The 8,683-nt window shown below is 41.0% G+C and overlaps 1 protein-coding gene across 12 annotated transcripts in view; it reads right to left on the minus strand.

Annotated features, from left to right (window-relative positions):
* BAZ2B (bromodomain adjacent to zinc finger domain 2B) overlaps positions 1 to 6,107 on the minus strand; it is a 188,042-nt gene extending 181,935 nt beyond the window's left edge. For 5 of the 12 annotated variants that reach the window (XM_079975160.1, XM_079975163.1, XM_079975148.1 and 2 more), the window contains exon 1: positions 5,766 to 6,107. The gene's annotated coding sequence lies outside the window, so the exon portion shown is untranslated. The remainder of the gene's footprint in view (positions 1 to 5,765) is intronic. The other 7 variants (XM_079975149.1, XM_079975159.1, XM_079975151.1 and 4 more) reach the window with 6 other exon arrangements.
* Positions 6,108 to 8,683: the final 2,576 nt, after the last annotated feature.

Raw genomic sequence — 8,683 nt, forward strand, 5'->3', positions numbered from 1 at the left:
TTAAACAATCTATGGCCTTTTAAGCTGTGGGGTGGGTATTGTTCTTGTTTGTTACTATGGTGTGTATTTTTGTGTTTTTATATGCTGCGATCCTCAGATGAAGGACAATATGGAAATTTAATAAAATTTTAAAGTATCAATTCAGCATACAGGGAGGCAGAAGATGATTAGAATGGAGTGGCTGAAACACATCCATGTCAGAACCCTAACGAAGAAGACCTTAAGAAAGAAAATAATACATATGAATCAAAGTACCATCCCAAACTTTTATGAAAATAAAATTTAAGTAGCAAAGATCAATCTGACAGAGTTATCTATCCAGCAGGTGTGGCGTTGTGGCATACTACAGATTCCCGTGCATGTTACATCAATAATATACAAGAAGATGCCTTATACTATCTCAGACTATTTGTCCAACTAGCCTAGCTTTGCCTCTGACCGCCAGTGTTTTGCCAGAGTCTCAGGGCCTTGCACATCATCTGCTCCTTGAGCCTTTCAACTGGAGACACCAGGAGTTGAGATGGGACCTTCTGTGGTCTTCCAATGAACTATGGTCCCTTGGAAACCAATCTCACAGAGCTCAATGCCATTTATGCCCCAATGAGTTTACTAAGCATTGCAGTCTTGCAGAGGGAGCTGGAAGGTCCTGATTTGAGCGTCACTTGGGTTACGAATTCATTAGATTACCTAAAGCAAGTCTTTATTCTCTTAGCCTCAAGCCTCCAACTGCAATTCGGGGACTTGCTTCCCGTACATGCCTATTGTTAATTGTTACTGAGATAATGTAGAGTGGAGTGCTTTGAACACTTGAAACATGCTGTAAATGCTATGCATTTTGATGTTTATTATTCTTACTATAGTTCACTCAACTCCCCCCCCCCAACTTATAAAAATAGCACATGAAACAGTTTTCTCAACTCTCTGTCTTGTAGAAACGTTCTCCCCTTGATTTCATCCGAGCACATACTCATATGCAGATCAATTTTCAACCAGCTTTCCAATGTGAATACATAATTCTGTCTTATTAACTTTGTCAGCAGTTTTCTTGCCGATTCTAGCACTTTTATTTATTTTATTTTATTATTTTATTTTAAAAGGTCACAGCCCACTGCCGAAAACTGTTCCAACAGAAATGTCTCCCCATGGTAAGTAAAATTTGGGGGCCTCAGCAACATTTTATAAACACTCAGTTCTGTTGCTTCTGCTCCTCACCAAAATTGACTTGAGTGGCTTCAAATGCACAACTTGCTTGAATAAAGTTAAACATTATTCAACCCCTATTCCAGTTTTGAAAACCAAAAATCTCTATAGATCGAGATCACACTGGATCAAGACGCAGCCTACCACATGCAAGATCTATAAGTGTGTGCTGGGTTGTGATAATTACTTTTAAAGCTGGAATTCACCCTTGAAAATAAAGAGCAGCACGAGAAGGGGCCTATTTTAACAACAAACTACTGGCTGAGAAGGAGCATGGCACTGATTCTAAGGATGCTTTGACCCTATCACGTTATTTGTCATAAATTTTATTTTTTTTATTTCTGAAATCTCCTGGGAACAAATCCTAGTCATCCTAGTTCTTGATCTAGGCTAATATTTAGAATCTAGACGCAATCAAACACCAGCACATCGTTTCACTCATTTAGGGAGATCAGAAAGAAAGCATGAACTTTCCTGCAACTGTGGTATTCTGCATCTTGTGTAGGAACACAAAAGTAGCAACAAAGACATTAACAATTGCAGTTCAAGCTGGGAGTGACTGTTCTGTTTCAATTCAATGACACCACTAATGGCTTCTTAGCAGCTCCATGAAATCAACCAGCTGTCAAGTCGATGCATCAGAAGGAACAGTTACGCACTCCCCTAAGAAAAAGCAACACATCAGGATGTTTGGCAAAACATCTGCTCCTTTACACTGCAGTTCTATAATAAACATGCAAACAAAGAAATGAAAAAGGGTAAAGGCAACCAGAAATCCAAGGCTTTCATTACCCTTTTATTTGAATGTTCAATAAGTGTCTTGCAAGGAAAGGAAAGGGGGGAAAGACTGCAAACTATCAATTTGTGTGGCAGGTCTTATCTTACTATAAACCCATAGACAACTAGAAGGTACACTATTTTGTTTATGTATAAATATCCTTTTAACTCCAACTATGTTCCCCAACTATTATTCACATTTCTCTTTTTCTCTCTATCAGACACATACTGTATAGACAGAAACACAAACACACATACACGCAATATTAGCAAACACTGATTTTAACCATTTCACAATACAAACTATTATACTAAGCCTGAACTTTAAAAGTTAACATCACTTTCTTGAAATATACACATGCAAGCAGTTCAGATATTTATTTGATTTTGCTAATAGGTAAATATTAGTATTATAACCCTGTGGTCCAAGAGAAATACTGTTCACAGATATATTTATTTATCAATTGAACAAAAATTACAACAATAAAAAATATTCAGATTTCCAAATTCCTTAAGCCCCCCCCCCACCACTTAGATTCACAAAACCACATGCATGTATCTTATTTTAGATGCTATTATTTCAAAATCAACAAGATCCAAGACATTAAAAAAAGCTTCTTCCTTGCCAGATTAGATTTACATTGTGTGAAATAATCTTAAATCTGAAACATACCTCTTAAATATTTAAGCTTCCCACCCCCACCACACACGTCCAATATAGAAAATGCTTTCAGCTACACTACGGTTTTTGTGATATTTCATGCTATATTGATTATGCGGCATTGTGACTAAAATGTGCACACAGTTTACAATAGGTGTGGGTATCAAATGTACTAAACTACCATTTTCTTAAACTGCTTATCTTCTGTTGCTCACCGTTTATAATCTGCCAAATCTTCCAGGCCTTTGTTGCATGTATAATTTAAAGCCATCTGTTCTATGTGCTTTTAACTATTTCAACATTTTCTTCCATCTAAGATTCACATAACTGGCAGCCTTTCAATTCAGCAAGGCTTTCTAAAGTGGCTCCTTTTTTAAAAAAAGAAAATGAAAATAACACAGTAAGGTAAATTGTTTACTTTTGTAAACATGAAAGCACATTTCCTACTCAAGCATAAAAATAAGCTAAATCTGTCATTCAGTTTTTAGTGTACTGAAGAAAGGAACATCTTGATGTTCTAAAAATGTTCATATTAATTTCCATGCTAATTGTAGTCAATGGTGTGCCCCCCCCCACTATGAAGACAAAGGGAATGCAAATTAAACACAGGGAGTTTCATGTTGTTTAGTGCAAGTGTAAATAGGTGGAAAGAAAAACAAAACAAATACAAGAAGCAGAATGGAAAAGTAGAATTCTGTTCAAATATCCTATTATTTATGCACTATTCGGAGTTTCATTAAGTTTTGCCCTGTGATCAAGATAACTTTTTTTATAAAATCAAAAGAGTATCTGTTGAGGAGAGGTAAATTAAAAGCACAATACTTTTTATTGTTTCTCTATTCAAAACTGGAGACAATAAGAGCTTACATCCAGAGGTAATTTGATTTTTCTTTTCTAGTTAGTAATTTGGAACTTAGCATACTAACTGCATTTTGAAAGCCCCAGACAACAGCATGTGGGAAACAATCTACAGTGCAGGCAGTATCTACAGGTCCTGTCCCTCCAGAATTTTCTAAATTCACAAAGAGTGTGCAGGTTAAAATAAAATGAAAAAGACCTACAATTTTTTGAATTTATTTTGGGGTTGCAGGAAAGAGTTTGCTACTCTCTTTGCCATCAGCTATGGAGGCAAGGTTTCTAAAAGGAATGTCATCATCTCTTGCGTTTGGCAATGATAGTCACTTGCAAAGCAATTTAATATTTATCTATCAGTGAACTACCATATCATATATGTTTATAATAATAATAATAATAATAATAATAATAATGATGATGATGATGACATGCCCTGGCAGCTAAAAGAATTTTTTTGCATGTGAACAAGTGAAAGGTCAAACTGTGAAAGAAATTAAAGCCTACAATATATATAAAAATCCAGATATTTCTCCACCTGCTAAGCAAAAATACACAGGCTAGTCCTCTCATGCCAATCCCTCCTGCACGTTTTAATAAGCTAAAATTAGACACTCCCTCTTCAATACAGCTTAAAACTTGTTCGACCAGAAACCTTTAGAGAAGCAACAAACACAAACATACACACACACACCCCGTTGGAGGTGGGGTCCCTTTAAAAACTTCACATGACGTCACCGTCTGTACCCTGTTAGATTCCCTAAACTTTGTGCCTTATCCAACAGGACGTGAAGGATTTCACCCTTTTCAAAGAGGGAGACACATACACATATACATACATACACAAGACTTGGAATCTTTTTTTTTTTAATGCCCAAGATGGCGAAAGGCTTGTTGTTTAGAGGGCAGAAAAATGGAGGATATTGTAATATACACAAAGGGATAAATTTCAACAACTCGGCCAAGGGCTGCAGCTGCTTCTCTGGCTTTATAAGGAAGCAACACACACAAAAGAGAAAGGGGGACGAGGAAGAGAGAGGGAGGGAAAAGAAAGCAGCAAAGCGCCGAGAGGAGCCCAGGCGAGGGTCCCCCCTTGGCTTCCTCGCCCTCCTTCCCTCCGCGCTTTTCCCAGATCAAAAAAGCAGAGTTTGGGGCAGTGGAACATTTTTTAAAAAATAAAAATAAAAACAGGGAGGCAAATAAGAGGGTGGAGAAATGAAAGGAGCGAGGCGGGGGGAGTTTACTGTGGGATCCGAGAGGTGGGGAGGAGAAAGGCGAGAGGGGTCTCTTACTTTCCTGCTTTCACCGCCCCCTCCCATCCACTATGGGGCAAACCCTCTCCTGGCTCCGAGCGACCGGCAGGGGGAGGCATAAGGGATGGGGCAAGTAAAGGAGCCAAGGGGAGGAGGAGGAAGAAGAGGAGGAGGAGGAGGAGGAGGGCGACCGCACTAGGGTCCAGGTCTCCTTGGCTGTCATGCCCAAGGCGACTGAAGGAAGCCAAGGAGAAAGATCCGAGAGGGAAGGGGTCGGGTGGGGAAAGGGCAGCCAAGGAAGACACAAAAGCGGTCCGATTTGTGAAAGAGGTCGCCTGCATGCCCTAAGCCAGCCTTGGGATAACCCCGAGACTTTCTGCCCAGCTACTGGGGGGGGGGGGAGAGAAATAAAAAGTTGAAGGGCGCCGGAGAGAGAGGCGTAGTGCGGGAAGCGCCTGGCACGGGGACCTCTCTGCCCGGCGGAGGAGAGCTGCGATTTCCACCCAGTCCCGCACGCCTGTGCCAGCCCACCCGCCCCTCCTTGTCCCGAGTGCACAAGGTCAGTTTCACTTTCCAGACTTGGACCTCCTCCTCCTCCTCCTCCTCGCCGCCGTACTATTACGGACGCGCCGGGGCTAATAATAGTCATTAATACATTACGCACAGGCTTTTAAAAAAAAACCACACACGTCCCTCCGATGCACGAACGCGTCAAGCCCGGCAACAAAGAGATGTTTTGGGGAGCCGCCGCAAGACACTCCGAGGAGAGCCAGGATTCTCTCTCTCTCTCCCCCCCCATACCCTCCACCGCCCCATGGTCTCCTTTACATCCCCACTCTCTCCCCCCCCCCTTTCCCCTCCCTACCCCACCACCCCCTCGGCTTGCAGTACCAGCAAGAGCAACCCGACAACCATAATTCAGACTTCCACCTTAAAGCAATTTCTCTGCCTCCCCCCCCCCCCCCAGCCCGCACGCCGGCAACACCGCACACTCCGCTTCCCCGAAATCGATTCTAACTCACCTTTACAGTTTGGAAGAGAGATCTTGGGCCCCCCTGTACATGCACACACCTCTTTTTTGTGTGTGTGGTGGGGTGGGGTGGAGTTCAGGAGGAGATGGATGCGCGTTATCTGGGTGATGGGGACGCTGTCTTCCCCCAAACAGCCTGAAGAAGGGAGTGAAGAAAGAGGCTAGGAGATCTAACTAGGAGGATTCATGATAGTGTAACCCTCTCTCTATGTGTGTGCGTGTGTGTGTGTGCGCGCGCGTGTGCCTCCTCTCTCCTTCTCTCTCCTTCTCTCTCTCTCTCTGTCTGTCTCTGCTTTAGTTCCTTAGAGCGGCAGCAGCTTGAAGCAGATTCTCTTCTCAAGGTTTATTCAGCTTCACTTCCAGGCGAAGCCTTCACCAACCAAAAGTGACGTCAACCAACTCGGCTCCTCTCTTTCTAACAATGAAAGTTGCTGTTAAAGAAGGGTGGGGGTGTAAAACAGAGAGAGAGAATGGTTTCTCTCATTTCAGCCCCAGTAAGAAATGACTGGTCAGATTCCTTCTCTCTCCCCCCCCCCACCCCGCGCACCACCAACGCTTCTCCCCCCCCCCCCCGCTCAAAAGCAGAAACAAAACAAAAAAAAGCTGCAAGGGAACCAAAGGCGTGATTCTTACTTCTTCGAAGTTCACCTTCAGTTCTTTTAGTAAGCAAGTGTCCCCCTCAAGTTGTAAGAAAAGTTGAGCTTGGTTGCTTTGTTTTTGCTTTAAAACCAGGGGCTCCTGCAAGTGTGCATCGTTTGGGGCTGGGAGGTAAATCCATTAGCTTAGCCCCGCTGTTAAATGATCACTTAAAAAAAAAAAGTGAAGATTTCGGGAAAGGGTTTCCCGTGTAAAAGAGGCAGGGAGGGACTGGGTTAACTCCCTTTGGTGTAGGGAGTGTGCAAGCCACCCCAGCTACACAGAATTCCTCCAAGAAGCAGAAAAGGGAGGGCTTGTGGAATGGCAGTAAACCTACCAAATAACCCCCGTCCATAATTTTTTAATGCAATGGAGATAAAATTACAACTAAATCAATAACAATAACAACAACAACAATGGAATTTTTATTATTAAGTTGCTTTAAGACAAAGGTTTAAAGCTCTGATCCACTTTCTTTGAAACAAGACACCACTGATATGAGGGAAATGAATTAAGTAGGCTTGAGATCATAAGAGTTCTTCTACTGACCTTCCTGGAAAAAAATATATGCCTGAGCCATTGCAGTATACTGGAATGTGCCCACTGTAATACATTCAAACTCTTAAATATTTCTTTGACAAAACGCATGGTACTCCACTGAGTCAATAGTTTACTACTCATGTCATTTTCTCCTCTCGTGGCATAAAAGTCAAGCTCAGTCAGGGTTAAAGTACACTGCAAACAAAGAATTGCTTCCTGTAATCTATAAAATTAAGGGCCTAAAAATACAGCCAAGAACATACTTTGACTAGAAATAGAACGTGTGTGTGTGTGTGTGTGCGCGCGCGCGCGCGCAAGAGGATGTTTTCTTGCACTCTGAAACTGGAGCATGTAAGTTGCTGACGATGCTTTGCACTGTCAAGGGCCATTTAAAATGTGAAGGTTTTTAACATTAGATCTGAACAAAAGCTGGTTGGAACATCAAAATAATATGCACATGTAGAGAGATACTATTGTTTTGTGTTTCCTCTTCCAGGCACTGGCTGTGATTTTAATTGTGCTGGAGGATCTTCATTAGTATTAGCACATGGAGAGATTTCACAAAGCTGCTTCATTAGGAGGGGGGGGGGGAGCTTGGCAGACTAGGTCTTTTTTGCATGCAATGAGAATGTCAGCCTTACCTCGGTCATTTGTAACATAATAAGTGCAAGCACAATGATTGCAATGCAGGAACACTGGGGGGGAAGGGCAGAAAACACTGCCTGTCTAACAAGGATATCTGAAAAGCTTCTCATTACACAGGAAAATGTATTCCAAAAAATTTAGTAGAAATTATGTCCTGACAGGCTGATGAAAAATCAGTTAATGGGGCTATGATTTTAATTGTAATATTGGTACTAGTTTATTTTGTTCCTAGGACTCACGTTCAGCAGCAAAATTGTGCTAGCATTTATTGATTTTTTTTCACAGCCACATTCCCGGAATACAGATTTTAATCATTTCACTACACCACACTCAGTAATTTCATTAAAAAACTGGAACCTTCCATCCCCAGAAAAGCATTTAATTTCAATGACACACAATTTCTCTTAGCAGCAAACTGTCTCAACAGTAAAAGCTGGCCTAAGGTTCAAATGCATAATTTAATCCTGAGTTCTTCATGCTCTGCATTCCTTTGAAGCTATAATTTGACTAACTACCTAATAACTGTAATAAGGACAATGATTTCCTTATAATATATTATTAACCCATATTTAATTAACTCAGAGGCCAAGCTCTGTACATGTTTGATTGGGTCAGTAGTTCCATAACCTCAAAATTTACTAATAATATTCTTGGAGAAAAATGTGGCATAAGAATATAGCTATGAATATGCCCAATTAGACATTTCACCCAGAATGATACCCATCAGAAGCTCATAAATTTTATTGGAAGGACAGTATTATCTCTCAAAAGATAGCGAGATTTTAAAATCCACAAAAAATAAACAATGCATTTAAATAATCCACGCAGTGAATTGTACTGGTATTGTGCAGATACTTAAAAATCAAAACCATTACAACTTTCTGATTTATGCTTATCATACTGGGACAAGTTAAAGTCAGTTAGTTTAGAATTATTACTAAGGAGCACATCTACAAGTGTAGTTAAATGAAGTCATCACATGTTAAAGAGATAATATACTAACACTTTTAGGGTGCAGTCCTAAAAGTTGCTTTGCTGGCAGATAAATTCATAGAATAATAAGGCATACAAACTGCTGCCCCTGTGCCA

Source organism: Podarcis cretensis, assembly GCF_951804945.1.
Source record: "Podarcis cretensis genome assembly, chromosome: 1".
Lineage (NCBI taxonomy): Eukaryota > Metazoa > Chordata > Lepidosauria > Squamata > Lacertidae > Podarcis > Podarcis cretensis.